Source organism: Aedes aegypti, chromosome 3 (assembly GCF_002204515.2).
Source record: "Aedes aegypti strain LVP_AGWG chromosome 3, AaegL5.0 Primary Assembly, whole genome shotgun sequence".
Lineage (NCBI taxonomy): Eukaryota > Metazoa > Arthropoda > Insecta > Diptera > Culicidae > Aedes > Aedes aegypti.
Genome location: NC_035109.1, coordinates 297,436,242 through 297,461,900, shown reverse-complemented (window position 1 = coordinate 297,461,900; position 25,659 = coordinate 297,436,242). Strand labels below are relative to the sequence as shown.

Below are 25,659 nucleotides of genomic sequence, written 5' to 3'. Positions count from 1 at the left end.
TCTCATATACATCGAAAAAACTCAATGCAATTTGTGGAAACTGTTTCGGTATTCGATAACTCATGCTAAATAACGGTAAAGGAGTCTATACTTGATAAAAAGGTAATTTTATCGGTAGAATACGAATGAAAATTACATGGAATGATTTAATCATTAACTATTTTCAATTATCTTGCTCAATAATGGAATTGTCCATTGGAATTGAATATTCCATTATTTCTTAATCAAAATTGTGGTACATTCTACTAAAAAGGGTACTAAGGTAAAAGTATATGGTGAATCATATCTTGTGCAAATGATGGGATTATCGTGTACACAGTGGTGAGAATATTTAATTTTATATGATTACATACATCGATAGTGTTTTATGTATAAACATATCGAATGTAAAGCAGTAAAATTATTTGACACATCGTATTATTGTAGGTTTTGACCCCAACGAAATCCAGAATAGCTCCGGAACAATTAGGATAACCGGTTTCATAATATGGTTCTTGCAAGTTGGGACAAATCTCGATCGGATGCCTTTCACTTTGAAAACAAATCGATTTAAAAATGAATATTCAGCTAATTGAAGATTTGGAAATTCTCAATACCAGACATTGGGTACGCAAAGGTTAATACAATCAGTTATCCATAACTCAATACTCCACTGCACTGTGACGTCACGCATCAATTTTGACAGGTACTGGTCCTGTTGTTTAAAGTTTGGACTTAGTACTTTTTTCGAATCATTCTTAATTTCCTGAAAGTTTGATACGAGGAGAGGTCAAATCCACTGCAGATACCCACGGGTCGTATTATTCTATCTTCCTACCGTGGAAATTGTCACCATCAGCATGCTGGTGATAGAAATGCGAAGATGAAAAAATGATGGAAAAAACGACTAAGTCCGAAACGTAAACAACAGGACCAGCCGCTGTCAAATAAGTGAGGTTAGGCTCGTCATATGCAGCGCTCAATATTCAAGGGACCATCGAATTAGAGAGGTATCGAGTTATAGAACACAAAATCAGTGCAAATGCGATCCATGGTCCCTTGGGTAGTAGCCATGTAAACAAACTTTTACTATGGTTCTCTAACACGATATCGAGATACGAAACATCAAGTAACGGAGAGAGTTGACTGTAGATTTAAAGAAGAGAATGTCTAACAATGGGACATTTACCCTTACCGGCGTTTTTGGCGATGCGATGCAAAGGTTCATCTCACTAGACTCCAAACGGATACATTTGCAGCATCAGGATTCGGTTGTTTTGGAAACAAGTCATGCGCCGTTCTGGTATTGGTGAAATTAGCAAAAATTCGTATGTTTGTTTCGGAATACAAACACAAAACAGTCGCATGTGAAGCAATGCAATGCACTGATGCAGTTCTGTGCATCACACAGGCAAAAGGGAGCTGGTAAAGGGTCGAGAGAACGGTCAATAAACGCTCATATGATATGCCAGTCGAAATCTTTGTTTAGGTTTACTACTAATGAAAGCTCAACTGTCCCATATGGCAAAAGTAGGCATTGAGAAAAGCGAGTATATTGCCCATGAAGGCATAAATGTTACATAAGGATTTTCGAACCAACAGCTATTTGCATCGCAATATATATATTTTTTTTTTTAATTTCTTTATTAGTATCATTCCAAACATTACATTCATTTCTTATATCTAGGTGTTCTGTGTTATTTGACAACACTATCATCCTAATTTGGTAAAACAAATTTAAGATTTAATTAACATTTTGTTAACAACATATTACATTTCATTTGCCGTAGCAGTTCAGATTTTTTACAGGTGAGTAGATTTCACCTGTTTATAAGAGAAAAAAAAACGCTTTGAATATACTTAACCTAACTTAACCTAAACATATAACGCATTAATCGTGGCAATAGAAGATTGTAACGATTTTTGCCTGAAATTATTTATTATTTTATTTGACATTTGTTCCAATGTTTCTACATTGGATATTCTATGTAACTCATTAGTACTATACCAGGGAGGAAGTCTCAGAATCATTTTCAAAATTTTATTTTGAATTCTCTGCAGAGCTTTCTTCCTGGTATTACAACAGCTAGTCCATATTGGTACAGCATACAACATGGCTGGCCTGAAAATTTGTTTGAATATCAACAGCTTGTTCTTAAGACAAAGTTTTGATTTTCTATTAATAAGGGGATAGAGACATTTTACATATTTATTACATTTGGCTTGAATGCCCTCAATGTGATTTTTGAAAGTTAAATTCTTATCTAGCATGAGCCCTAGATAATTAACTTCATCTGACCAATTTATTGGAACCCCTATCATCGTGACAACATGTCTACATGAAGGTTTCAAATAAAGAGCTTTTGGTTTATGTGGGAATATTATTAGTTGAGTTTTGGAAGCATTAGGAGAAATCTTCCATTTTTGCAAGTATGAAGAAAAAATATCCAAACTTTTTTGCAATCGAATACAGATGACACGCAGGTTTCGTCCTTTGGCGGAGAGGCCTGTGTCATCCGCAAACAAGGATTTTTGACATCCCTGAGGTAACTCAGGTAAGTCAGATGTGAAAATATTGTATAATATTGGTCCCAAAATGCTGCCTTGAGGAACACCAGCTCTTACAGGAAGTCTTTCAGATCTGGAGTTCTGATAATTAACCTGAAGTGTACGATTTGACAGATAACTTTGAATTATTCTAACAATGTATGTTGGAAAATTAAAGTTTTTTAATTTTACAATCAAACCTTCATGCCAAACACTGTCGAATGCTTTTTCTATGTCTAGAAGAGCAAGGCCAGTAGAATAGCCTTCAGATTTGTTGGAACGGATCAAATTTGTTACACGTAAAAGTTGATGAGTGGTCGAATGTCCATGGCGGAATCCGAACTGTTCATTGGCAAAAATTGAATTTTCGTTGATGTGGGCCATCATTCTGTTCAAAATAACCTTTTCAAAAAGTTTACTGATGGAGGAAAGCAAACTGATTGGACGATAGCTAGAAGCTTCTGCAGGATTTTTGTCTGGTTTTAAAATTGGAACAACCGTAGCATTTTTCCATTTGTCAGGAAAATATGCTAATTGAAAACATTTGTTAAATATATCAACTAAAAATGATAAGCTACTTTCTGGAAGTTTCTTGATGAGGATGTAGAAAATTCCATCATCGCCAGGAGCTTTCATGTTTTTGAATTTTTTAATAATAGTTCTCACTTCTTCCAAATCAGTCTCCCAGGCATTTTCGAAAACGTTCTCTTGATTGAGAATATTTTCGAACTCCTGAGTAACTTCATTTTCAATTGGACTAGTAAGTCCTAAATTAAAATTGTGCGCACTTTCAAACTGCATAGCAAGTTTTTGAGCTTTTTCGCAATTAGTTAGTAATAATTTGTTTTCCTCTTTCAATGCCGGTATTGGCTTCTGAGGTTTTTTCAAGATTTTCGATAATTTCCAAAAGGGCTTAGAGCCAGGGTCCAATTGAGAAATTTTATTTTCAAAATTTTTGTTTCTTAATTGAGCAAAACGTTTCTTGATTTCTTTCTGCAAATCCTGCCATATAATTTTCATAACAGGATCGCGAGTGCGTTGAAATTGCCTTCTCCTCACGTTTTTAAGACGGATCAAGAGTTTAAGATCATCGGCTATAATCACGGATTCAAATTTTACTTCACATTTTGGAATAGCAATGCTCCGGGCTTCAACAATGGAATTTGTTAAAGTTTCAAGAGCATTGTCAATATCAAGTTTAGTTTCTAAAGAAATGTTAACATCAAGATTGGAGTCAACATACGTTTTATATATATTCCAGTCGGCTCGTAAATAATTGAAAGTGGAGCTGATAGGATTGAGAATCGCTTCTTGGGATATTTGAAATGTAACAGGCAGGGCTGGTAGCAGTTGGACAGCAAAATAATAGTGACTTTAGTGACCAAAATGATCAAAATAGTGACCAAAAAGTGACCAAATAGTGGCCAAATAGTGACCAAAAAGTGACTTCAAAACTACAAGTATTGGTCATAAAAATGGCTAGAAATAAAATACGTTCTATGTGTATATAAACCAATCTACTGCCCATAACTGCATATTTATCATATTCGTCATTTTTGACAATTGGGTTGACAAAAATCACAGTTTTTTGTAGCTTGATCGAAAGAGCACATTTTTCTAAGTATGACACAATTTTATTGCACTTCTGAAAGGTATATGATAAAATTGTGAAACTTTTAACGTAGATTCAGAATATGTTAGAAACTGGATACCCCTTTCGTGTTAATACCGTGGAGAGTAGAGTGTTCATACCGGGACAAAAAATTCAGGGCTTTAACAAATTTCGGGATTTTCCGTTTCCCGGGATAGTAGTTCTGACACCCCGAGAATCTCGGGTTTCCCGAAATGTATGTAGAATTTGATGAATACCACTTAACTTCAATAAAAAACAATGACATTTTTCTTATTAGATAAAATAGAAAACCATAATTGAAAAGAGTAATTATTTTCAAGATAAGACCAATGTACCAAGTAAGAAACACATATTTTTATTTGTCTAGTTGCAAAGTTTTAAGGCAAAGTAGACCGTCATTGAAATTTGTACTGGGCATCGATGATTGTGGCTAATTCATCTCACGATTGCGAAACAAAGAAAACCGCTTGGTTTTGCACTGAGATAACTGAAAAAGTATCAGCATACTTTCTGCATGTAAGCGCAAGTAGTGATACTTTTTCGAATCAATATTACTTATGTTGACTAAGTTTTATCACTTTGAAATTGCGAGCTGCAAAATCAACGAATGACGGGCTACTTAGCTTCAATGCTTTTCTCTTCAACATTTGCCATTTTTGTAAGCAAATATTGAGAAAGCTAATTTGAAAGTACATCTAAACTTCGATCAATAATTTTCAGTTATTAACTTTTAGCATGATATTCTACAATACCTTCAATTATCTTTAATTGTTTCTTTTGTTCTAAAGTTTTGATGAGTTTTAAAATGTCTGAAGCAAATTGCTTAAATATTATGACTTAATTTTTCACCATACTTCTATTGTCCCATGTGGAATCCAAGCAAACAAGATACTGACATGTGTTTATGGGCAGTATAGAGAATTTGAAAAAATCACTAGCAAACCCATAATTAGTCAAGCTAAGTTTTGATTTTTATTAAGTTACATCAACAGAATGCGAAAACCATATATGATATATGATTTGTTATAGTTATTGGAAAGCTACATTAGCTTTTCATTTCATTTGAATGAGTATTGTATTGTTAATTGTATTGTTGTATTGTATAATAATGTATGTATGTATTTATGTTATGTTGTTATTATTAAATAAATAAATAATGTATTATTGTTGTATTGTATTACACTTTGTATTGTTGGATTTGTAATTCAATTTCTATCAAAATACTTTATTTTTATTGAACATTTTATAAATCCCGGGTCCCGGCACTTCCCGAGACAAGATTTTTGTCCCGAATCCCGGAACGAACAAAATGGCCGGGAAATGAACACTCTAGTGGAGAGTCATCAAATGATAAACAGTTTCAGTCAACTTATTGTTATCTGTGAGTATGTTCTAGAAAATTTAAAAGTTGTTTTGTCACATTCAGCCATTCCATGAAAAACCGATCTAGTGGGTCTCCGAATTCCGTGAAAATTTGCTATTTTGTTCCTTATCCGAAATAAGGATACACGTATTTTTGGATTTTTTGATTAGGGTGACCATTTCCGAAATAGGGTGACCGCGATTTTGCAAAATTTTTATTTAAAAAAAAATTATAACTTTTGAACCGTTCGACCGATTTTCGATCTTTTTGGACGAAATGAAGGCTAAAGATTTTGACTTTCCAGGAAAAATATAAAATTTCACAAAAATTGTGTTTTCTACATAAAAGAAACTCAATAGTTTCCGTTTTTTCGTGTTTTGAAGGCCTCGGGACCAAAGGGGCTATCGCTGTTCTCATTTTTTCTTAAAAGTTCAGCAAATTTTACGTATACTGTCAAATTTTCAGCGATGTATGTTTTTTAGTTTTTGAGATATATTTTTTTGAAAATAAAAAATCAGTCATTTTTTATCGTCACACACTGTAGGTCTCAGCGCATTAGATTTTTAATGTTTAAAAAAATTATAACTTTTGAACAGCTTAACCGATTTCCAATCTTTTTGTATGGAATGAAAGCTTAAAATTGCGCTGAGATCTAAAAAAATCTAAAAATAAAAGACAACATTTTGGCGACAATCGTGAATGAATTTCAAACAAGTCTGAAAAAAATCCTGATAGAATTCAAAGTTCAAAAGCTAAATTCGTGGCAGAATGTCTGTAAAATTAAACCATTTCTTCCAAATAAACAACAGTAAAGGCCCAAACGCAATGATAGCGGAACGGAAAGCGGAACCGGTTCGCCAGCATGGATCCACCATCTCGACTGAGTTGTCAACGAATGAAAGTGAACTGACACTGAGCCGACAAGCATGTTATAGTTCATGATAAGAATGTATAGTTTATTTGTTGGAATTTCAAATACAAATTCCTAAATTATTAATAGTACTCGCTTTAGAAGTTCTGTACGAGTTTCTGAGAAACTCTTTGAATTTTTTGGTTTTTATTTCTAACCATCTTATTTTTCGGAGGATTTTTGATGATGTTTGGAAAGGTAACCTGCCATTAATTTCATACTCATCAGATCACGAAAAAAGTGACTTTAGTGACCATTTTCGTGAAAAAAGTGACTTTAGTGACTTTTTGTTGAAAATAGTGACTTTTTAGTGACCAGGTCGAAAAAAGTGACCAAGTCACTAAAAAGTGACTTGCTACCAGCCCTGAACAGGGACATGATCAGAATCAAAATCAGCATGAGTAATCATTTGGCTACAAAGATGACTAGAGTCGGTTAAGACTAAATCAATCATAGATGGATTTCTAGAAGAGGAAAAACATGTGGGGCTATCAGGGTATTGAATTGAGAAATATCCTGAAGAGCACTCATCAAATAAAATTCTGCCGTTGGAATTACTTTGAGAATTATTCCATGACCGATGTTTGGCATTAAAGTCACCAATGACAAAAAATTTTGACTTATTGCGAGTCAATTTACGCAAGTCAGTTTGGAGCAAATTAACTTGCTGCCCAGAGCATTGAAAAGGCAAATAGGCAGCTATGAAAGTATATTTACCAAACTGTGTTTCAACAGAAACACCTAAAGTTTCAAAAACTTTAGTTTCAAATGATGAAAACAGTTGATGTTTTATACGCCTATGAATGATGATTGCAACTCCCCCACATGCCCCATCAAGTCGATCATTACGATAAACAAAAAAGTTAGGATCTCTTTTGAGTTTAGATCCAGGTTTTAAATACGTTTCGGTAATAACTGCTATATGCACGTTATTAACCGTAAGAAAATTAAACAGCTCGTCCTCTTTACCATTCAGAGAACGAGCATTCCAATTTAAAATATTTAAATTATTATTTGGATCCATTAGAAAAACGTAATCCAATAACAATTTGATTTGTAAATTTTACACCTACTTGGACTGCTTCAGTCATAGTGGTGGCTTTGAACATTGCATCAATCATTAGATTCAATTGTTCAGTTAGAAAATTAAAATCAGAGGCAGACATGTCATGTGATTTCCCATTGGAATTTCCGGTAGACGAAGAAGCGGAGTTACCTGTGGCGGTAGGGTTTTTTCCATTTGATTTGAAACAAGTAGAATGGGTACCCATGGATCGAACAGGGGAGGAGTTCGAATTTCCTGCTACGATATCGGCAAAGGATTTACCGTGGGTAGATACATTCGAAATAGAAAGATTCGAACGGCTACCCGACGGAATAAAATTAGTTTGTGAATGAGCATGATTATGATCTTCCTGATGGGTATGATTCATGATCAAGCGATCGTTAACTGAAAAATGAGCATTGTTCGATACTCTACCAGGCAAATTCCGGAAACGACCGTTATCGTAACGGATATTATCTTTCATCTGCCTGGCACGAGCCTCAATGACCTTTTAGCGTGAAGGACAATTCCAAAAATTGGACTTATGGTTAGCCCCGCAATTACAACATATGAATTTGGTGGTATCTTCCTTCACTGGACAGACGTCTTTGGCGTGAGAAGAACCTCCGCAAATCATGCATTTAGCATCCATGCGATAATTATTTGTACCATGACCCCACTTTTGGCACCGACGGCACTGAGTGGGGTTCTGGTAATTTCCTCCAGGTTTCTGGAAATGTTCCCATGTCACACGGACATCAAACAAAAGTTTTGCTTTTTCTAAAGCTTTAATATTATTTAGTTCTTTTTTGTTAAAGTGAACTAAATAAAATTCTTGAGAAAGCCCTTTCCGAACAATGCCAGATTGGGTTCTCTTTTTCATAATGATTACTTGGACTGGGGAAAATCCAAGTAAATCATTTATTCCATTTTTGATCTCTTCAGGTGATTTATAGTCACTTGAGAGACCTTTCAAGACAACTTTGAACAAACGTTCAGTTTTGTCGTCATAAGTAAAAAATGTGTGCTTCTTCTCTTCAAGATGTTTGAGAAGAAGCTCACGATCTTTAAGAGTTTCCGGCAAAACGCGACAGTCTCCTTTCTTTGCGATTTGGAAGGAAACCTTGATTCCCCTAATGGAGTTCAAGATCTCCTGCCTAAATCCCCCAAATTCGGAACAACTGACCACGATAGGCGGCACTCTTTGCTTCCTCACTTGAATCAAAGAGCCTGGGCTAGAGGCTGCTTCGATTTGATGTTCGGAAAATTTGTCTAGAGCATCGAACTGATTGCTCATTTCGATACAATTATCCATTTCACCCTTGGAAGAAAGTTCGCATTCCGGGGAAACGTCCTTTCTTCCATTCTTGCCACGTGTAGTGACAGTTTTAAAACCCACTTTTTTGGAAGGAAGTAGTGAATTCAGAGATTCACCCTTCCTTTTGTTAGTTGTTGATACCATGTTTAATTAATAAACGAAAGAAGACGTGCCCTTCGAAAGGTTTTTTCCCAAGACGGTGTCCAAGAAGGATTACCACCGCTAGCTTTCGCCAACGGGTCCAACGAAAAATCGGAGGCACGGGTCCAAACAAGGATCGTAAAGGGATCAATAGTAGAAAAAATAGTACTGAAAAGAACTGTTTTAGTAGCACTGAAAAGTACCGTTTTTAATATTAGCACTGAAAAGTACTGTTTTTGTAGCACTGAAAAGTACTGTTTTATTGCTTTAGGTAGTTTTTAAGAAAACTTCCAAGAGCAGAGAGAATTCGTGTACGCACAGCACGAAGGTACGATGCGCACTGCATCGCAATATTTAAAAATTAATAAACTTTGTTTGAAAATTTTGTGGAAATACATGATGTCTAATATTGAAAAATAATGGCATAGCATTCTCTATATGATTTTTTAACCCGAAAACAGCTGCAACACATGAATTGTTTTCCAGTTTTTATGGTTTTGCTAATCAATAGAAGTAAAAATAGTTATCTGTGCGGCAGTACTAAAAGAATTTGCCATACAGAAACGTATTAGAAAATTATGAACATTTGTATGGGAAGACAAACATTAAACTTTGAGGACTATTTTCTCAATGCCTTTTTTTTCCATATGGGAAAATTATCCTTGCATGGGCAGTTTTGCCGGTAAACGACTGGTGTCTGACCTGCCCCTTGGCCGGAGTGCATACGTTTCTCAGGGACCATTGGCCAGCCATCAATGTTGGCGCTCGATTGGTGTGAAACTCCAATGTCATTAAGCTGAAAGCTTAGCGCGCCAAATAAAGGTGTGGTTTTATGGGCGCCAGTCCAGGTAGAACAATAAATAATGGTCAGCATTAAACTAAACGTTATATTTGTTTTATTCAATCGGCAGGAAACGCGCAGCTAATAAAATTCGAATACATATTCGAATTGGATATTGAACATTTCGAGCTGTCGTTGCCACTTTTATGATAACTTGCTTTTGTGAACCTGCAGAAATAGCATCGCGTAGCGCAAGTGCAACTGCATCGTAAAACGCTCGTTAAAATGCTCTGGAAAAGCATCGACATTTACATCTTTTTCGAGTTTTACGTTCTAGTCAGCGATAGGTTCTGATTTATAGTTGTAGCATAAAACACGCATAACGGTGCTCGTGTGTGGTACTATGCTGCACATACAATCCTTGGTGATGGTTTTTTTCAGAGAAGCTGAACGTTATTGTGAACAATAGAACATTGAACTATGGGAATCGGTAATTCAACGAACTATACGCGCGAGCGCACTATAAACCTGGAAATTGTGTTCACCGAAAAGGTCGGTGTTCTATGTGTGTATGCATTATGGAGATGAAACATAAAAAAGTAATGAATTACGACGCTCAATTTTATGATGGTTCAAAAAACTTCAAGCGAAGATGGCTAAGCTAGAGGAGTTAAAGTTCAATGTCTCGAAAGAAAATAAAGAGAAAATCACATACATTCTTCTTTATCTTCTTCTTGGCATAACGTCCTCACTGGGGATAGAGCCTGCTTCTTAGCTTAGTGTTCTTATGAGCACTTCCACAGTTATTAACAGAGAGCTTTCATTGCCAAAGTTGCCATTTTCGTGCCAAAGTTTCGCATTCGTATGTCGTGTGGCAGGTACGATTACACTCCATGCCAAGGGAAGTCAAAGAAATTTCTATTACGAAAATATCCTGAATCGGTGGGAATCGAACTCAGACACTTTCAGCATAGCTGTGCTTTGTAGCCGCGGACTGCAACCACTCGGCTAAAGATTTTTATATACGATTTTTTACAGATTTCAATCAGTTTTTTTTTCTTGTAATTCAGTTTATATCCTAAAATTACTTCAATGATCCTCAGAGATTTATTCAGAGTGGGGAATTGCACAAGAAAGTCGTCAGAATAAGCGGAAAATTTCACAAAAAGTCCTCTGTGAATATATTCATTAATTAATCCGTTGATTTTCGATATCTTCAAAAACTACTCTGAACATTCTTCCATATGTTTAACTATGTAATCCTAGATAATTTTTTCCAGCACTTTTTCTTCAAAATGGTTTAGAAATTCTCCGGTGTACATTCCACGGAGTTCCTTCAGTAAATCCAAGATAGTCCTCAGGAAATATGTTATTAAATATGTCCCTAAGAATTGTGAATATTTTTATCTCTTATTCTTGGAAGAATTTGTACGAAAAACGAAGAGCATTTTTAAAGGAAATTGCAAAGTAATCAATGATGGAACGTCTGCCGAAATACCTAAATAAAGTCCTGTTAGAGTATCTGAAGGAAATGTAAGACCCCTAAGAAAAACTAGGAAGATTAACCGAAAACATTGCTAAATTAATTATTGCATAACATCCTGCAGTATTTTCAAAAAACCTTGTGTCACAGGAAAACCTTAGGCACTATCTCTGGACAAAACCGTAGAGAAATAATCGAAGGAATCACTGCAAGTAGTTCTGTAACATTTGCTCATAGAGAATTCTCAATTAATCCATGGAGAATTCACTTGAGAAGTTATTCAAAATTTTCTAAAGAGATACACAAATAGGGTTAAAACACCGGTTTTGGCCAGCCTAAGAGAGAATGTCAATGGAAATATATGGGAAACCGTGTTTATACTACAAGTATGTCAAATGCAAACTTTCAATCCATATTGTTGAGGCAATGTATGTAGGTGAAACATTGTTGAGAGTGGCCAAATTAAAAGTAACCTAGCCAAATTATGTGTATGGGAGTTAAAACTATAAGGAAAATTGTCTGTTTTTCTTATGTTTTGAATCAATTCGGACGAGTGAATGAATTTAGCTCTGTCATATGAATTTAATCTACTGAACACAAAGGGTTTCATGCTGTTTAGCTGTGTAATACGGTGTATTATGGCTACATCTGGCATATGGCCAAAACCGGTGCTTCTACCCTACTTGATTAAACTCTAGAAAAATCCCTGGAAAATCTCTGGCGGAATTTTATGAGAAATGTCTGGATGAATTCGAATGGAGATAAATTCGGGAAAAATTCAAATGAACTTTCTGGAGGAATTTCTTGAGAATGATTTCCTGACAAATTTATAAAAAAAAATCTGTAGCATGAGGAGTATCTTAGAACTTCAACATATATTTCATTCAACACTTTCGGCGCAGTGAGGAAGGATGAGCTGCCTTTTGCCTAAAATGGACCTTTTTTATTCATTTATGCAGGGTAGCCAACTTTGAATGTGGGGAACACAACCCTCATCATTCTATCCATATACATAAAAATTGAATGGTGTTTGTATGTCACGGAATGGCTTGAGAACGGGCTACCGAAGTTTGAAAATCCTTTCATTCACCTTAGTAACGACCTTGGGTCTTATTCAACCCATTTCAAAATTCAAATCAATGTAACTTTTGATTGAAATAGCCTAGAAATTTGAAATTTTCTGACAATTATTTTTTGTTAGAAATTTTATTTTTGCGGAGGAAACAAAAGTTTTGAATGAAGAAAGTTACAAATTGTGACTCAGGGTCGTTTTCGACCCGAAAATTCAAACAGCTGAAAATTGACCGAATTTAGTTCTGTTGGGCTTACATGAAAGGCGCCCATGTCTGGTTTCCGAAACCCTTGCGGATATCCGGATTTGGTCACTATGGGCACCGGAAACCTGCTACATCTGATAAAAGTCCCTTTAGAGACCCTTACTTTGACAACCTGTAGTTTCGTAACTAAACAAGTAATCTGAACCGTTCTCATATTGCTGAATAGGTATTCACGTGGACTGAGAAAACATATGGGTAATGGTGGCCCAGAAAAACCAAAGCGGCCATTTATCTATAACTAGTGGTCCCGGCAAACTTCGTCTTGCCATCAAGTAGGCTATTGAAAACCAGTACGAATCGTCCCATACAAAATGACAGTTCGGAACCCTTGACGAACAAAATGGAGAAAGAATTATCCAAATCCACTGACCCGTTCGTAAGCCATTTCGTGACATACAAACACCATTCAATTTTTATTTATATAGATTGAACTAGCAGAGTCACAGGGATTCAAAATCATAAAGATTGAGCCGTCGCATTCCTACTTTTGGTGCAGAAACTTAGAGGTCCCATATTACGGGTTTCCCGGTGGCCATTCCAGTGCTCCATAAGGACCAGAATAGCCATCCATTCATTCTTTTGGTAAAATACATCCAAACATAAAAAATCGTAAAGAATTGGACACAATTCATTTGGTTTTGGGGCATAAATCCGAGTAATTTCATCGAATTGGCCAGATTGGCCACCTTCCGGGACTCCAGGAACCGATTCCGCATGGACCATAATGGACCGAATTTTTCAGGGGATGTGCGCTGGTAATTGGTTCCTTGTTACAGATAAATTTTATGCCAAAATATCCATCAACCGAATAGTACCGATGTGAATAACATATACAAAATTGTGATGGAAACTTAGTTTTCGGATGTTCCGGGTTTCCGGAACCGGATATGAATAACTAAGGGATTTCAGAATCTCTATTCACAGTTCAACAATATGAGAACAGTTCAGCTTACTCGTTTAGTTACGAAACTACAGGTTGTCAAAGTAAGGGTCTCTAAAGGGACTTTTTTCAGATGGAGCAGGTTCCCGGTAGCCATAGTGACCAAATCCGGATCTCCGGGAGGGTTTCGGAAACCAGAAATGTGTGCCTTTTATTTAAGCCCAACAGAACTAAATTCGGTCAACACTCTGATTTTTCCAAGCTGTTTGAATTTTCGAATCGGAAACGACCCTAAGTCACAATTTGTAACTTTCTGTTAGGGACTAAAGAAGGTTAAGTCAAAGACAAATTAAAGACCTCGATGTCCCTAGCAGTTGCTCAACATTTTGTGGCTCATAAGGTAATCTAGAATGCCGTGAAAAGTGTACTGCGATCTGTCAAACTTGGGTACATTTGTACTACCGAGGGATTAAATGCAGTACTAAAGTGGTACACAATCTGAGCCCGAGTGTGACGGACCTGGTTAAGTGTTCCGACGTTTTTATGCATACCTACACAAAACACAGCAGAGCGGTTCCACGCCAAATCGGTAAACGATGAAACTCGACTACCTTGGATTCAAATGGAATTTTGCACATAGTTTCGATATAATAGAATAAGTTTTTTTCCACTGGTGGAGAGACCATTTAAAATCAAGAGTAACTTCTGATAAGGGCGTGATTATTTTTAGTATCACCATTTAAAAAAAATGTACCTCGGAAACCGTTTGTTATAGAGAAAAAGTGTCTGAGGAGGAATGGTAGACAATCAAATAGGCTTTGTAAAAAATATACACTGAAAAAGAAATACTTTAAATTGCAAAAAATAGGTACCTATTTTTTGCAATTTGTGTTTTAAGGTTTAATTTCGATTTTTTCAAGAATATAAAAGTATTTTTTTACAAAGCCTATTTGGTTGTCTACCATCCCTCCTCAGACACTATTTCTCTATAACAAACGGTTTCCGAGGTACAATTTTTTTTAAATGGTGGTGCCAAAAATACATACGCCCTTATCAGAATTTACTCTCGATTCTAAACGATCCCCAATTATATGAGATCGCGATAAGGGCCTATCTGACAAATCAATAACAATGAGAAAATAACCAATGAAATTTTCATGTGCAATTTTTAATCCCAATTGGAGAAAATATACTCCAACTTTAACTATTTCACTTTAATACACATTTCATAAACCTAGTTTCAAAATCCTCATCAATACCACACACATCTCCTTCAATTTTTCTAGCTATTTCGTAATAAAAAAATATTATAAGGTTTCGCCTTAAACGCACTCAAGAATGCCAGTATCGCCCAATGTTATGAGCCTGTAATCGATATTATTTTCAGTGTCGCCTATTACTTTTGCGCCGTGTTTTCATTCTGGTTTCAAATTAAGCCCGCCATGTACGCCTTGTTTATTTTTTGTTTGCAGTGTCGCCGTTTACTCTCGCCGTGTTTTGATTTCGATTTCAGATGCGCCCATCACTTTGATAAACAAAAACACAGGCGTAATCAATACAGTGTGTGGTTTTGCATGAGGTGAAGTTTCGTCTTCTACAAATTTGCGTTTTTTAAATAGTTAAATTATCGAAAGGGGAAAAGTTCAAGTGCAGTGAATAGACAATCAAGCTACAATTTCACCGCTATAGTTTTTTAAATTGTGTACATTTTGTCAGTTTCGCCTAATTCGCGAATCTTTCTAGAGATAATTTTCGTCTCATATACTTAATACATCTGCGCAGTTTCATCCAAATCGGAATGGTACATGTCAGATTTCAGCATTTTATGGACGATTTCGCGTGGAGCCGCTCAGCATAGAACGGAAAAGTCGAAAAACGGGAGTGAAGAGAACTTTCATCTTGTACGGGATGCTTCATAGCGTTTTCCAACAGCTTACTTGATGGCAAGACAAAGTTTGCCAAGACAACTAGTTCGTAATAGCATTAGAGATAAATCCATTTTCAGAAAAGTCTATTTAGTAGTTCTCATTTGCGTCATCCTTGTCAATGATAGTGCAATAGCATCTAATGTAAGACAAAACAAAACTTTTTTACATTTAGAAAACTGAAGCCAAATCCACGAAATTCGCGTAGCCCAACCCTGAATACACTAGGAATTCCTCCAGGAATGACTCCAGAAATACCTCCTGAAATATTTTCAAAGAATTTCTAATTTTATGTTAGTTAGTAAAATTCTAAACGTAATCTTAAAGTAATCTCTGATAAAACTTAAATTTCTGATGCACCCCTTTCAAAGATATCCGAAAGAGATCCTGGACTCTTGAGTAAGTCTTTGAGGATTCTAGTTATTGGAAAAAGAATCAATCGTATCCTCCTTGGACAACATCTTGCAGGATTCTATTAGGAAATGCCATGAAGAGGTCAGATGGAATCCCTTAAGAAATTTGTGTAGGAAAGATCGGAGGTATCACTGGAATAATTGCTCTGCTGGTGTGTAACCTTGAATGAACTTTTGAAAAACCCACTTCAGTAGAGATATCATTCGATACATGTTTGGAATATTCCTGCAATTCCTGCATGAAATGCTGAAGAAATTCGTAGAGAAATGTCTGGAGACATTCCTGGTCTAATTTATTGAGGAATAGTTTGGGAAAACTTCCTCATATATTTCCCGGAATAATCTGTGAATGATTTTTGGAGCAGTTACTGGAAGAAACTATAGATGAATTATTGAAGAAATCCCTATGAAAATGGAGGAAGACCTGAAAAATCAGCGTAAGAACTACTGGAGGAATTCTTGTTGGATTTTCTAAAAAAAAAAACTTTCAATTTCTTCAAACAGTCTGTAATAAATATATGCGAATTTTCTTTAGAAATCTTTGCCAAATCTGAAAAATAGGAGAAGAATAAAATACTAAAGGATACTCGATAGTAGTGTTGAAGTGCTCAAGGATTTTACAAATGGACTATACAAATGTATCGCAAGAAAAGGTGCGAAAGAATTCCTGCAGAAATCACTAGAAGAATTCCTGAAGCTTTCCCTTAAGGAATCTGAGAAAAATTTCAGGAAGAATCTGTGGAATAGTCGCGTAAGAATCCCTACAGACCCTGTAGATTTTTTCACCTACATAAATTGCTTGCAATCCAAGATAAAGTAAAAAAAGTGACTTTAGAGGCCATTTTGGTTCATTCCAATTAAGAGAAAGTTTTTAGATTTTTGTATTTTTCGTATTGAAACAATGACCTGCTACCAGCCTTGTGTAGGTGAACTTTGAGCCTGATTCACCAAACATATGATTCAACAAAAATTCAGTACAATATTTCAATCAACATAACCCGAATATTTTTAAGCATAGCATAGCATAGACTGACTGTACATGTCAATGGTTGCTACTCCGTGATTGATCGGAACTGGTAAGAATTGCACTACGATCCAAATGAATAAGGGATGAAAGTTTCCGCTTACTTTCGAAGTGCAATTTTAGCAGATCTAATATTATTGATCAAGAACAGCGCCGGCCAAGTCCTTACAGTCAGTTGGGATGGGGAAGGAATGTTAGGGTGTAATGATTGTTGCTTCTAGAGACCGAGAATACCTCTGCATCTCCACAATCACCACGGTAAGGGTGTTTATTAGTGAGGGAGGAAAAGATCTGGGAGTCACCTTTGGTGGGTGTTGCGATCCATGGACAAGGGGGGAAATATACGACTTATATTTAAAGCTAGTTTCGTATTCTTGTCTTGAGAATTTTTTGGTAGTAGATTTAAAAAATACGTCAACATCCATAATGTCGAACAATTTAAAATAGATTTTTATTAATGGCGAAAACTGAGAATTATATTTATATATTTTAAATCATTTGAAAATTACACATGAGTATTATTGTGCATTTTTCTCTCGAGATGGTAGAAGTTTCAAAAAATACGTCAACATTCACAATGTCGAACAATTCAAAAGATATTTTAATAATGTCAAAAAGAGAAAAATATATGTATATTGAAATTGTATAAAACAAGCTTAATGCCGACACTTATAGTGACGAACCATACAAAGTTTGTTTCGATATTACATAAAAGTTACGCTTTCAAGAAAAAATGTGTTATAGAAAGCATGAAACGAACTCACCAGTTGGTAATCCATCCTCGACTGAACACAAATATCTTTTCGCACTCACACAGTGCGAACAGAAAAACTTCTTGGCATCCCGAAAACAAACCGTCTTGCTTGGACTTTCCTAATTACCTACCCAGCAAGACGCGTGTAAACAAGAAAAAAAAAAGTTCTCCGTTGACGAAAACACGCGCGAAACCGAGAACAAAACCTATCCGACGACGCATCAACGAACCATCCTACTTGGGCTTCACGAAGGACTGAGATCTCAACATAACCCGAATATTTCTAAGTGAGATAAAGTACAGCATACAGGGGTTATTGAAAATAATTGAGATAGGCACAGTTCTATCTTAATTTAAATGGTTACAACTTTTTGAAAATAATGAAACTGGATGCATCCAGAAGTATTGAAAAAAATTGGTCTAGTTTCAGTAACTTATTTGACCATGCATATAGGACACCTGACATCTAATATGCTCCGGATTTTAAGATACCATCTCCAAAACACATTTTTCTGTCGCTTTTTGTGGAATGGGAAGTATTATTGTTGTTCACAAATCTTCCTTGTAAAAACTAGAACCAATCCGAATTGACAGGGTATCAAATAAAAATTTATGTAGTCGTAAGCAAATTTTGAATAGCTAGACGCGCTGACCACTCTATAGTAGGTTCCATGTGCCCAGGGGAAGTTGCCAATTTGGAACATTCCCGTAATCATATCAATATGTGAATCAAACTTCAAGATTTTTGATGGTGATGCTTCCGGAAGCATTTTCAGAACCACAGGTGCCAAAATTGAAAAACTTTATACAGCTTGATAACATCAGAAAACCATTTCATTTTTCATGCAGATGGTCAATTGAAAAATATTGGCAATAGCATTGAAGTTCAATAAATATTAAATTGAATTTAATAGAAGATTTTTTAAATCTAACCATTTAGAAGGATCATGTAAATTCTCCAGATGCTTGTTCTTAGATGAATATTAAATACAGCCGACTCTCCACATCTCGATGTTCTATATATCGTTATCTCTCACTATGTCGATGATTTCTTAGGTCCCTTCATTCTGCATACAATTTCTCTCTCCACGTCTCAATATCCTCTTTATCTCGATATCTCCGTATCTCGATTTATTCCTGCTAATTTTTCGTTCCTGATTTTGTCTCTGTACGTAATAAAAATAAAATAAAAATATAAAAAGTTACTAGACCCAATTTTTGGGGTTCAAAACAAATTAGAAACGTGCAATCACGACTGATTGTTTATCATTCTCTGGGCAACGAAATGTTTTTCAATCTAGTATTCATTAAACAATTGTTATTTGTCTCGATCTCTCCCTATCTCGATGGTCCCTTCGATATCGAGATGTGGAGAGGCGACTGTAATTCAAAATTAATCAGAACATTTGCAACATTTTAGTTTTTTTTTTCTACAGATTCATTACGTTTGTAAGATTTGATCTATTGAAAATTGTATAAGAAAAACGCTAAGGATTTTTTTAGCAATTTTAACAAAGTTTTATGATTTGTCAAAACTGAAAGCATGCTATAAGTAATGTTTTGTAAAAAAAACACTCATAACTTTCAAATAATTTTTAGCATGGTATTCTAGTATTTATTTTCAAACAAAAAGGCGAACATAAATCCAACCAAGCATCTTTCCAGGAACAGATCGAAGATTTTGACAAGAATATCACTAAGACATTGTCTAAACAAAAATCTGCCAAAAAATGAAGCCACTTATATCCCCAAGAATTTTTTCAATAATCCTTCAGCACAGCTTCTTAACCGCAAGAATTTTTCAAAAACTTCGACCAAGAAACCTTTCCAATACTTTGCAAACAACTTTCAAGTAACTGGTCAATTTCGCCCGAGTTCCGTTAGAAAACCTGCAAAAATCTCATCAAGAATTTTCCATTTATCCTTATCGAAAAACTTTCAAGCATTTCACCAAGAACTATGCCAGGAATTAAATCTATCCTTCTAGAATGTTTTGTATGATCTCCAAGATGTTGCCAGAAATTCACAATAAATCAGTGAAAATTGTGAGAAAAGTTCATGTAAGATTCTCTCCAGGAAACCGAAGAAAAAATGAATTAGTCATGATGCAGAGTGAGAATGGTCAGGCAGTCGTTCAGCCGCTTGCAAAATTTTGCCAATACATAGTATGTTTCCCGGCGTGTTTTACAATATCTCGGGTTTTTCCGTATTTCCCCGGTCATTTAGATTTCTTGGGTTTTTCACGGTTTTCTCGGATGGATGAACACTAGGGTGCGGCTTATTTTTCAAAAGTTCTCAAAACCAAAAATTCGTGTGCTCTACTGAATTCAAATCACATTAAAAGAGAAACCTCAAAATCTGAGCCAAAAATATTAACATTTAGAGGTGGCGCAAGTGTCTTGAAGTTGAATTTTCAGGTTATAAAAAATGACCTTCAGTGAAGTACACATAACTTTGTTATTTTTCAACCGATTTTAAAGCTTTTAGCATCAATACCTTCAAAATTAAATTTGTGAAAACTTTGTTGAACACCAAATTTGTCTAAAATCAAAGCTTGTCTGAGTTAAAAGTACTTTTATCCAAATTTTTCCTCATTTTACTAAAAATTTCAACTTTGTTTGACCATAACTTCATGATTACTCAACCGATTCCAAATCTTTTTACATGCTTTTGAAGTTAATTTAATTTTTTTCAAACCTTTCATATATCATTTCACTAAAAAAATGTCTTGACCAAGTTATTCGGCAAAAACTGCACAAAAACATTATTTTTTTTAACGAAAAATGCCAGTTTTGTCAAATTTTTGACAGTTAAATATTGTCTCTTAAGCTGAAACTGATTTTTCTCATTTGTTAAACCTTTGAGAATTGAAAAATAACAAAGTTATGTTTACTTCACTGTAGGTCCTTTTTTATAACTTAAAAATTCACCTTCAACACGCTTGCGCCACCTCTAAATGTTAATATTTTTGGCTCAAATTTTGAGGTTTCTCTTTCAATATGATTTGAATTCAGTAGAGCATACGAATTTTCGGTTTTGAGAACTTTTGAAAAATAAGCCGCACCCTAATGAACACCTTGTAATAACAACTTTTTAGTAGGTTCAACGTGTCCTAGGGGTTTAGAACATGTGCGGACCCATATCAATGTGGGTATCAAACTTCAAGATTTTTGGAAGTGTTGCATTCGAAAGGATTACCAGTACCGCCGACTGGTACCAATAAATCGATATAACATAAATATTTCAAAGGTATTAAGATAATGTGAAGCATGCATTCCCGAGAAAAAAAAAATGATTGGATAAGGGTTAAGAAGTTTTCCACAAGATACTTTGAGATTTCCCAACAAAAAGTATTGTTCTACTAAAATAAAAAATACGTGTTCTACTAAATTAAATTTTAAATTTAAAAAAACAAATATGCAATGCATCAATCGTTGTTATGACTTACCTTTAAAAAGTCTTGCACCGAAGAGAAATCAGAACAATCGGAACCACTTATCCCAACTCCGGTCGCCGGTTTTCATGTTCATGTTCTCTACGTTCTTCCACCGTCGATTCCGATGCTTCCACACGGTCAGCAGCAGTGAGGCAGAAGCAAACGAGACACTAACTTGAATTATGAATGTTGCGTTGTGGTGTGTAGTAGTCGTAGATGGTGAAACGCAACTAATGTGAATATTCTTCATGCACCACACACTGACTTAACCAACTAACAATCCGCCTGAACGAACACCGATCTTCTCTGGCGCAATGGCAGCCAGCAAGGGAGAACACGCAAGGAACGACCGTCCAGCAACCAGATTTAGATTCCGATAAAGCAAATGTTGCTGGTGGCGTTCTTGTTCCAGGAATCACTGAATAGGAATGTCGCATGAACGTTACGTTTTGTTTTCACCGCTTCACAGACGACATTCATTCACTATGTGGTATTTCTTTGAAGTCACTTGGAATTTTGAACTCCCTAAATGATATCACTTGGATAAGTAACATCTATTCAACTCATAATTTTGACTTAAACAACTCTAATTTTGAAACTCACTTGTAACTACGTAACTACGATCGCTTGCAACAGGTTACTTGGGTTCTAACAACTTCTGAAACTTCTTTGTTCATACTCGGTTTTGTTAATGAACTTTTCTGCATATACACTATATCGCTGTTTTTGTTTAGCTCAAAATTTGCAGTTAACGCACATACACTACTTAAGCCACAGATATCCAAACGCCAAAACTATTCGTCAACCAAACTGTTTCAACACAAAATGTACTCAAGAACTTTTTGAACAGCCCCGTTCAACACTTTTTATCTATGGATTTCACTTTAAACATCTAGTTCATCAAATTTCCAACAATCAATCCTGATGTTCACAATCAATCTGCATCTGCACATACCATCAGGGATTAAAAGATTCACATATAATGGATACATCGAATGGTGGCACGACTGTGATAGCTTCACTCTCTATGTTGAACGTTGACATGCTATGCGGGTTATCCATAGGTCTGCCCTTCTTCCTGTTTCCAATACACTACACTGTCCATTCCGAACCCCCAGAACCAGCAACAATAATCACCGCCACACACATATTCGATTATGATGATGATGATGATGATGATTGGAATATGGTGATCATTCAACACTTTTTTTTGCTTCAAAGTCCTCTACACTTCTAACAGCGGGTATGTCGTACTCTAGAACCGCCCGATCTCGAACCTCGCGTCACAACATTCACTGGCGAACTGAGGAACTGACTCAACACTCGGCACTAGACGCTGGTCTGCTGAACTTGTGCTCAACTGTGTCCGTGTTGCGTTGTGGTATGAGGTCTGTCTATAGCAAATGCGAAAGCCAGAAAGAAAGAAGCTGAATAAACATCAATACAACAAACGCGTGGTTAATAGTAGTAATAATAACATCACATCGACGGTACGCAGACAGTATTCAGACGTATACGTGTATTGGCAGCTTGGCACAACGGGAAAAACGGCTGTCGGTCAAACGGCTGTAATAAAGAATGACATGACTCCTAAATTTTAAGGGAATCCGTTTTTTCCGTTTTTTTTTCTTTGAAAAAAATGTTTCTTATTCAACAGAATTCTTGTATTTTGAACAAAACAAATGTTTAAAAAAAACTAAATCATTTTATAACCTACAAATGCCAGAGTCTTGTACAATAGTATATCCTAGATTTTTCATAGAAAAAGAACTTGGATGGATGAAAATTAACTACAAAACTATTTTATCCGTTAATGGCACATCAAATGTTTCAGAAATAAATCGAAAACCTTCAAATTTTCAAAATTACAAAAGCACAACCAAAATTAATTGTTTTGTTATTGTCATTGTCATCCGTTACCAGAAGAACTTCAATCAGTTTTAAGTAAAAAAAATAAAAAAGATTGGAATGTTCAAAAATGAAAGTGAGAAAAATCAAAAACCCTAATTTATTATAAGGTACCGCGGGGCAAGTGGTCGAAAATGGGGTAAGTGAAAACAATTGATATATTTTACTGAATATGTGAATTAACGTTTCAAACTCATGCGTAAACCTTTGAGGCCATTAAGAACATTACGATAGGTAAGAGATTTCTGAGATTATTCAGCCATTATTGCATAATAGAGTGAAAAATTGTTAACCTGTCAACTGTTACTCCGTAACAAGTTAGCGGCGTACAATCTTATTTTAATATTTTCTGTGGAAAAAAGTTGCGGAAAATAATTTCCTGTACCACTTCTTAGTTGTCTTCTGTGACAGTTTCAAACTGCAATAAATAAAGTTTTAGAATTATTTCGACGAAGACCTAAAAATAATTAAATTTAAACACCGTCAATTTTCTTATCAGGTCTTGCCCCACCTGATAAGAAAATTGACGTAAAAGTTTATCATTAGAGATTGAATTTGTGTTTTCTCTTTAGGTCGCCATAAGTAAACATGGTTCGGCAATTATCATATAAAAACATAACGTGCTGATAATTCAAGAATATTATACTCAAGCGTTAAAAGCTATTAGAAATCATGGAAATTCTTTAAAAGATGTTGCCAAACATTACAATATTAATATGTCTACCTCGGGCAGCCAATTAAAAGGAAGACGTGACTGAAAAGTTGCAATATTAGAGAACACACGGAAATCTCGTGGAATGTCTATATAAAGCTAGTTCAAAACATATATATGGGGTATAGGACTATCCAAATAAAAAGACCCTAAATACGTTTTTGAAGGATTCCGTTTGATTTATCCCGAAGAGTTATCCGACGTCATATCCGACTTTCTCAAAAACAAATAACGAGCGGTGGAAATTCTACAGAGCAGAAATGCAATTGCCGTCCTATAATGTAAGAACTAACATTGGAAACGTTGCAGTTATAATGTTGTCGAATCATTTCAACTAACATAACTGAACAGAAGAAAATTGAAGTGAAAAGAATAACATTTTCTTTGTTTACATGTTACTTATGTCATTGTTCATTGGGAAGCCTTAACAAGTGTTAAAGCTAATAGAAATCGTGAATATAACTTTTAGTTTTTAAACTTATTGTTCAAAACGGTAAACTTTTGGGGCAAGTGAAAACTAAGGAGACATTTTTCAAAAACTTTTTGTTTTTTTTTCTTTAATTTTTCATAAAAATCAATTTCAGCATGCTGCTTATATATGGTGGGAGTCAAGCTAAAGAATACACACAACCTCATTTGTTTCAATTTAAAGTCTCTAAAATTGGAAGAATCTCAACTATGCGAATTCCATTACCCACTTGCCCCACGGTACCTTATCCCGAATAAAAAAAAATTATTCCAAAACGCGCTTGGATCGATTTAACCTTCCTAATGCGTTGAGAAAAAGTTACACATTATGCATTTAGGTTCAAAAATGACCCATGACTTTGAAACGCTCTCAAATATTCGTTTTTGAATCGATTTTCGTTCTTTTAGCTTTAGGGTAGAAGCACCGGATTCGGCCATACGCCAGTATTAGTCATAGAGGATACACCGTTTTGCATAGCCAATCAGCATGACACCTTTTGTGTTTAGTAGACACATTCCCATGATCAGGGTGTCTTACTCATTTACAAAAATGAATTTCCTGATATTTCCAGGTTTTCCCAGGGTTTGAAAAATAATTCCAGGTTTAATAAATTTTCCAAAATACTTTAATGATTGACGAATAGTTCATTTTAGATGATTAAAAATTTATTTTCAATCTTTGAAAACAAAATATCTAACGATAAATTTCAAAGTATTTTTCCCTACAAAAATTACTTTTTGTTTTGTTTTAAACGTGTAAAAAACATAGGAAAAAATAACAATTTTTTTAATAATTATTATTTAACTTCATGAAAAACAATGATCATTATCAAATGATCTGAAAGTGCATTTAATCATCGAAGTTAGATATAAAAACCGGCCTATTAGGCATTTCACGGTGAAATTCTCTCTATTTCCCCCCCTTCGGGGAATCTGAAAACAATGGTGCCAGTACCTGTCAACTTTGACAGGTACTGGCACCGTTGTTTTCAGATTCCCCGAAGGATGGAAAGCGAGCGATTTTCTGATGACGTCACCGTGCAATGGGCAATTCGATCTTAAGGAAAAAAAACAGTCTTTTCTTTAGAATGGAATTCAGATTTTTGAATTTCAGCGGAGTATCCAGAATATTTCTCTGGAGAACGTTTTGTTTTTTTTTTTCCTATATGATATCTTGGAGAAATAAAGGCTGGTAGTGACTGATCGTCTTGAAAATAAGAACTTTAGGGAGCTCTTGCTTGAAAAAAAAAATACAATTTTGAACCAAAACGAGTCATGTCATGAATTATGAATACCGTCGATGGGGGTGACAATGGGTCTAGGGGTTGAGATTGGGTCAAAACGGAAAAATATGTTTTGTGAAATATTTCAGCTAATAACGCTGATATTATTAAAATTAATCATTCATATGATAGGGAACATATTATTACACATAATTCATAACAATATACATTTTTAGAAATAGTAGTTTTTGTTTACTACATCAATAAACTTGCATGTTGAAACTAGATAAAATTTACAGCATTAAATTTCTCCTGTACAAAGTATCACGCATGTACTCTAGCCTCTATCGTTGTATTAGTAGAATGTTGAAAGTCTTTT

At 35.2% G+C, this 25,659-nt stretch overlaps 1 protein-coding gene across 2 annotated transcripts in view; it reads right to left on the bottom strand.

Annotated features, from left to right (window-relative positions):
- Positions 1 to 22,357, bottom strand: part of LOC5571875 (formin-like protein CG32138) — a 314,369-nt gene extending 292,012 nt beyond the window's left edge. Inside the window, exon 1 of one of the 2 annotated variants that reach the window (XM_021853950.1) lies at positions 21,573 to 22,357. The gene's annotated coding sequence lies outside the window, so the exon portion shown is untranslated. The remainder of the gene's footprint in view (positions 1 to 21,572) is intronic. The other variant, XM_021853953.1, reaches the window with a different exon arrangement.
- Positions 22,358 to 25,659: the final 3,302 nt, after the last annotated feature.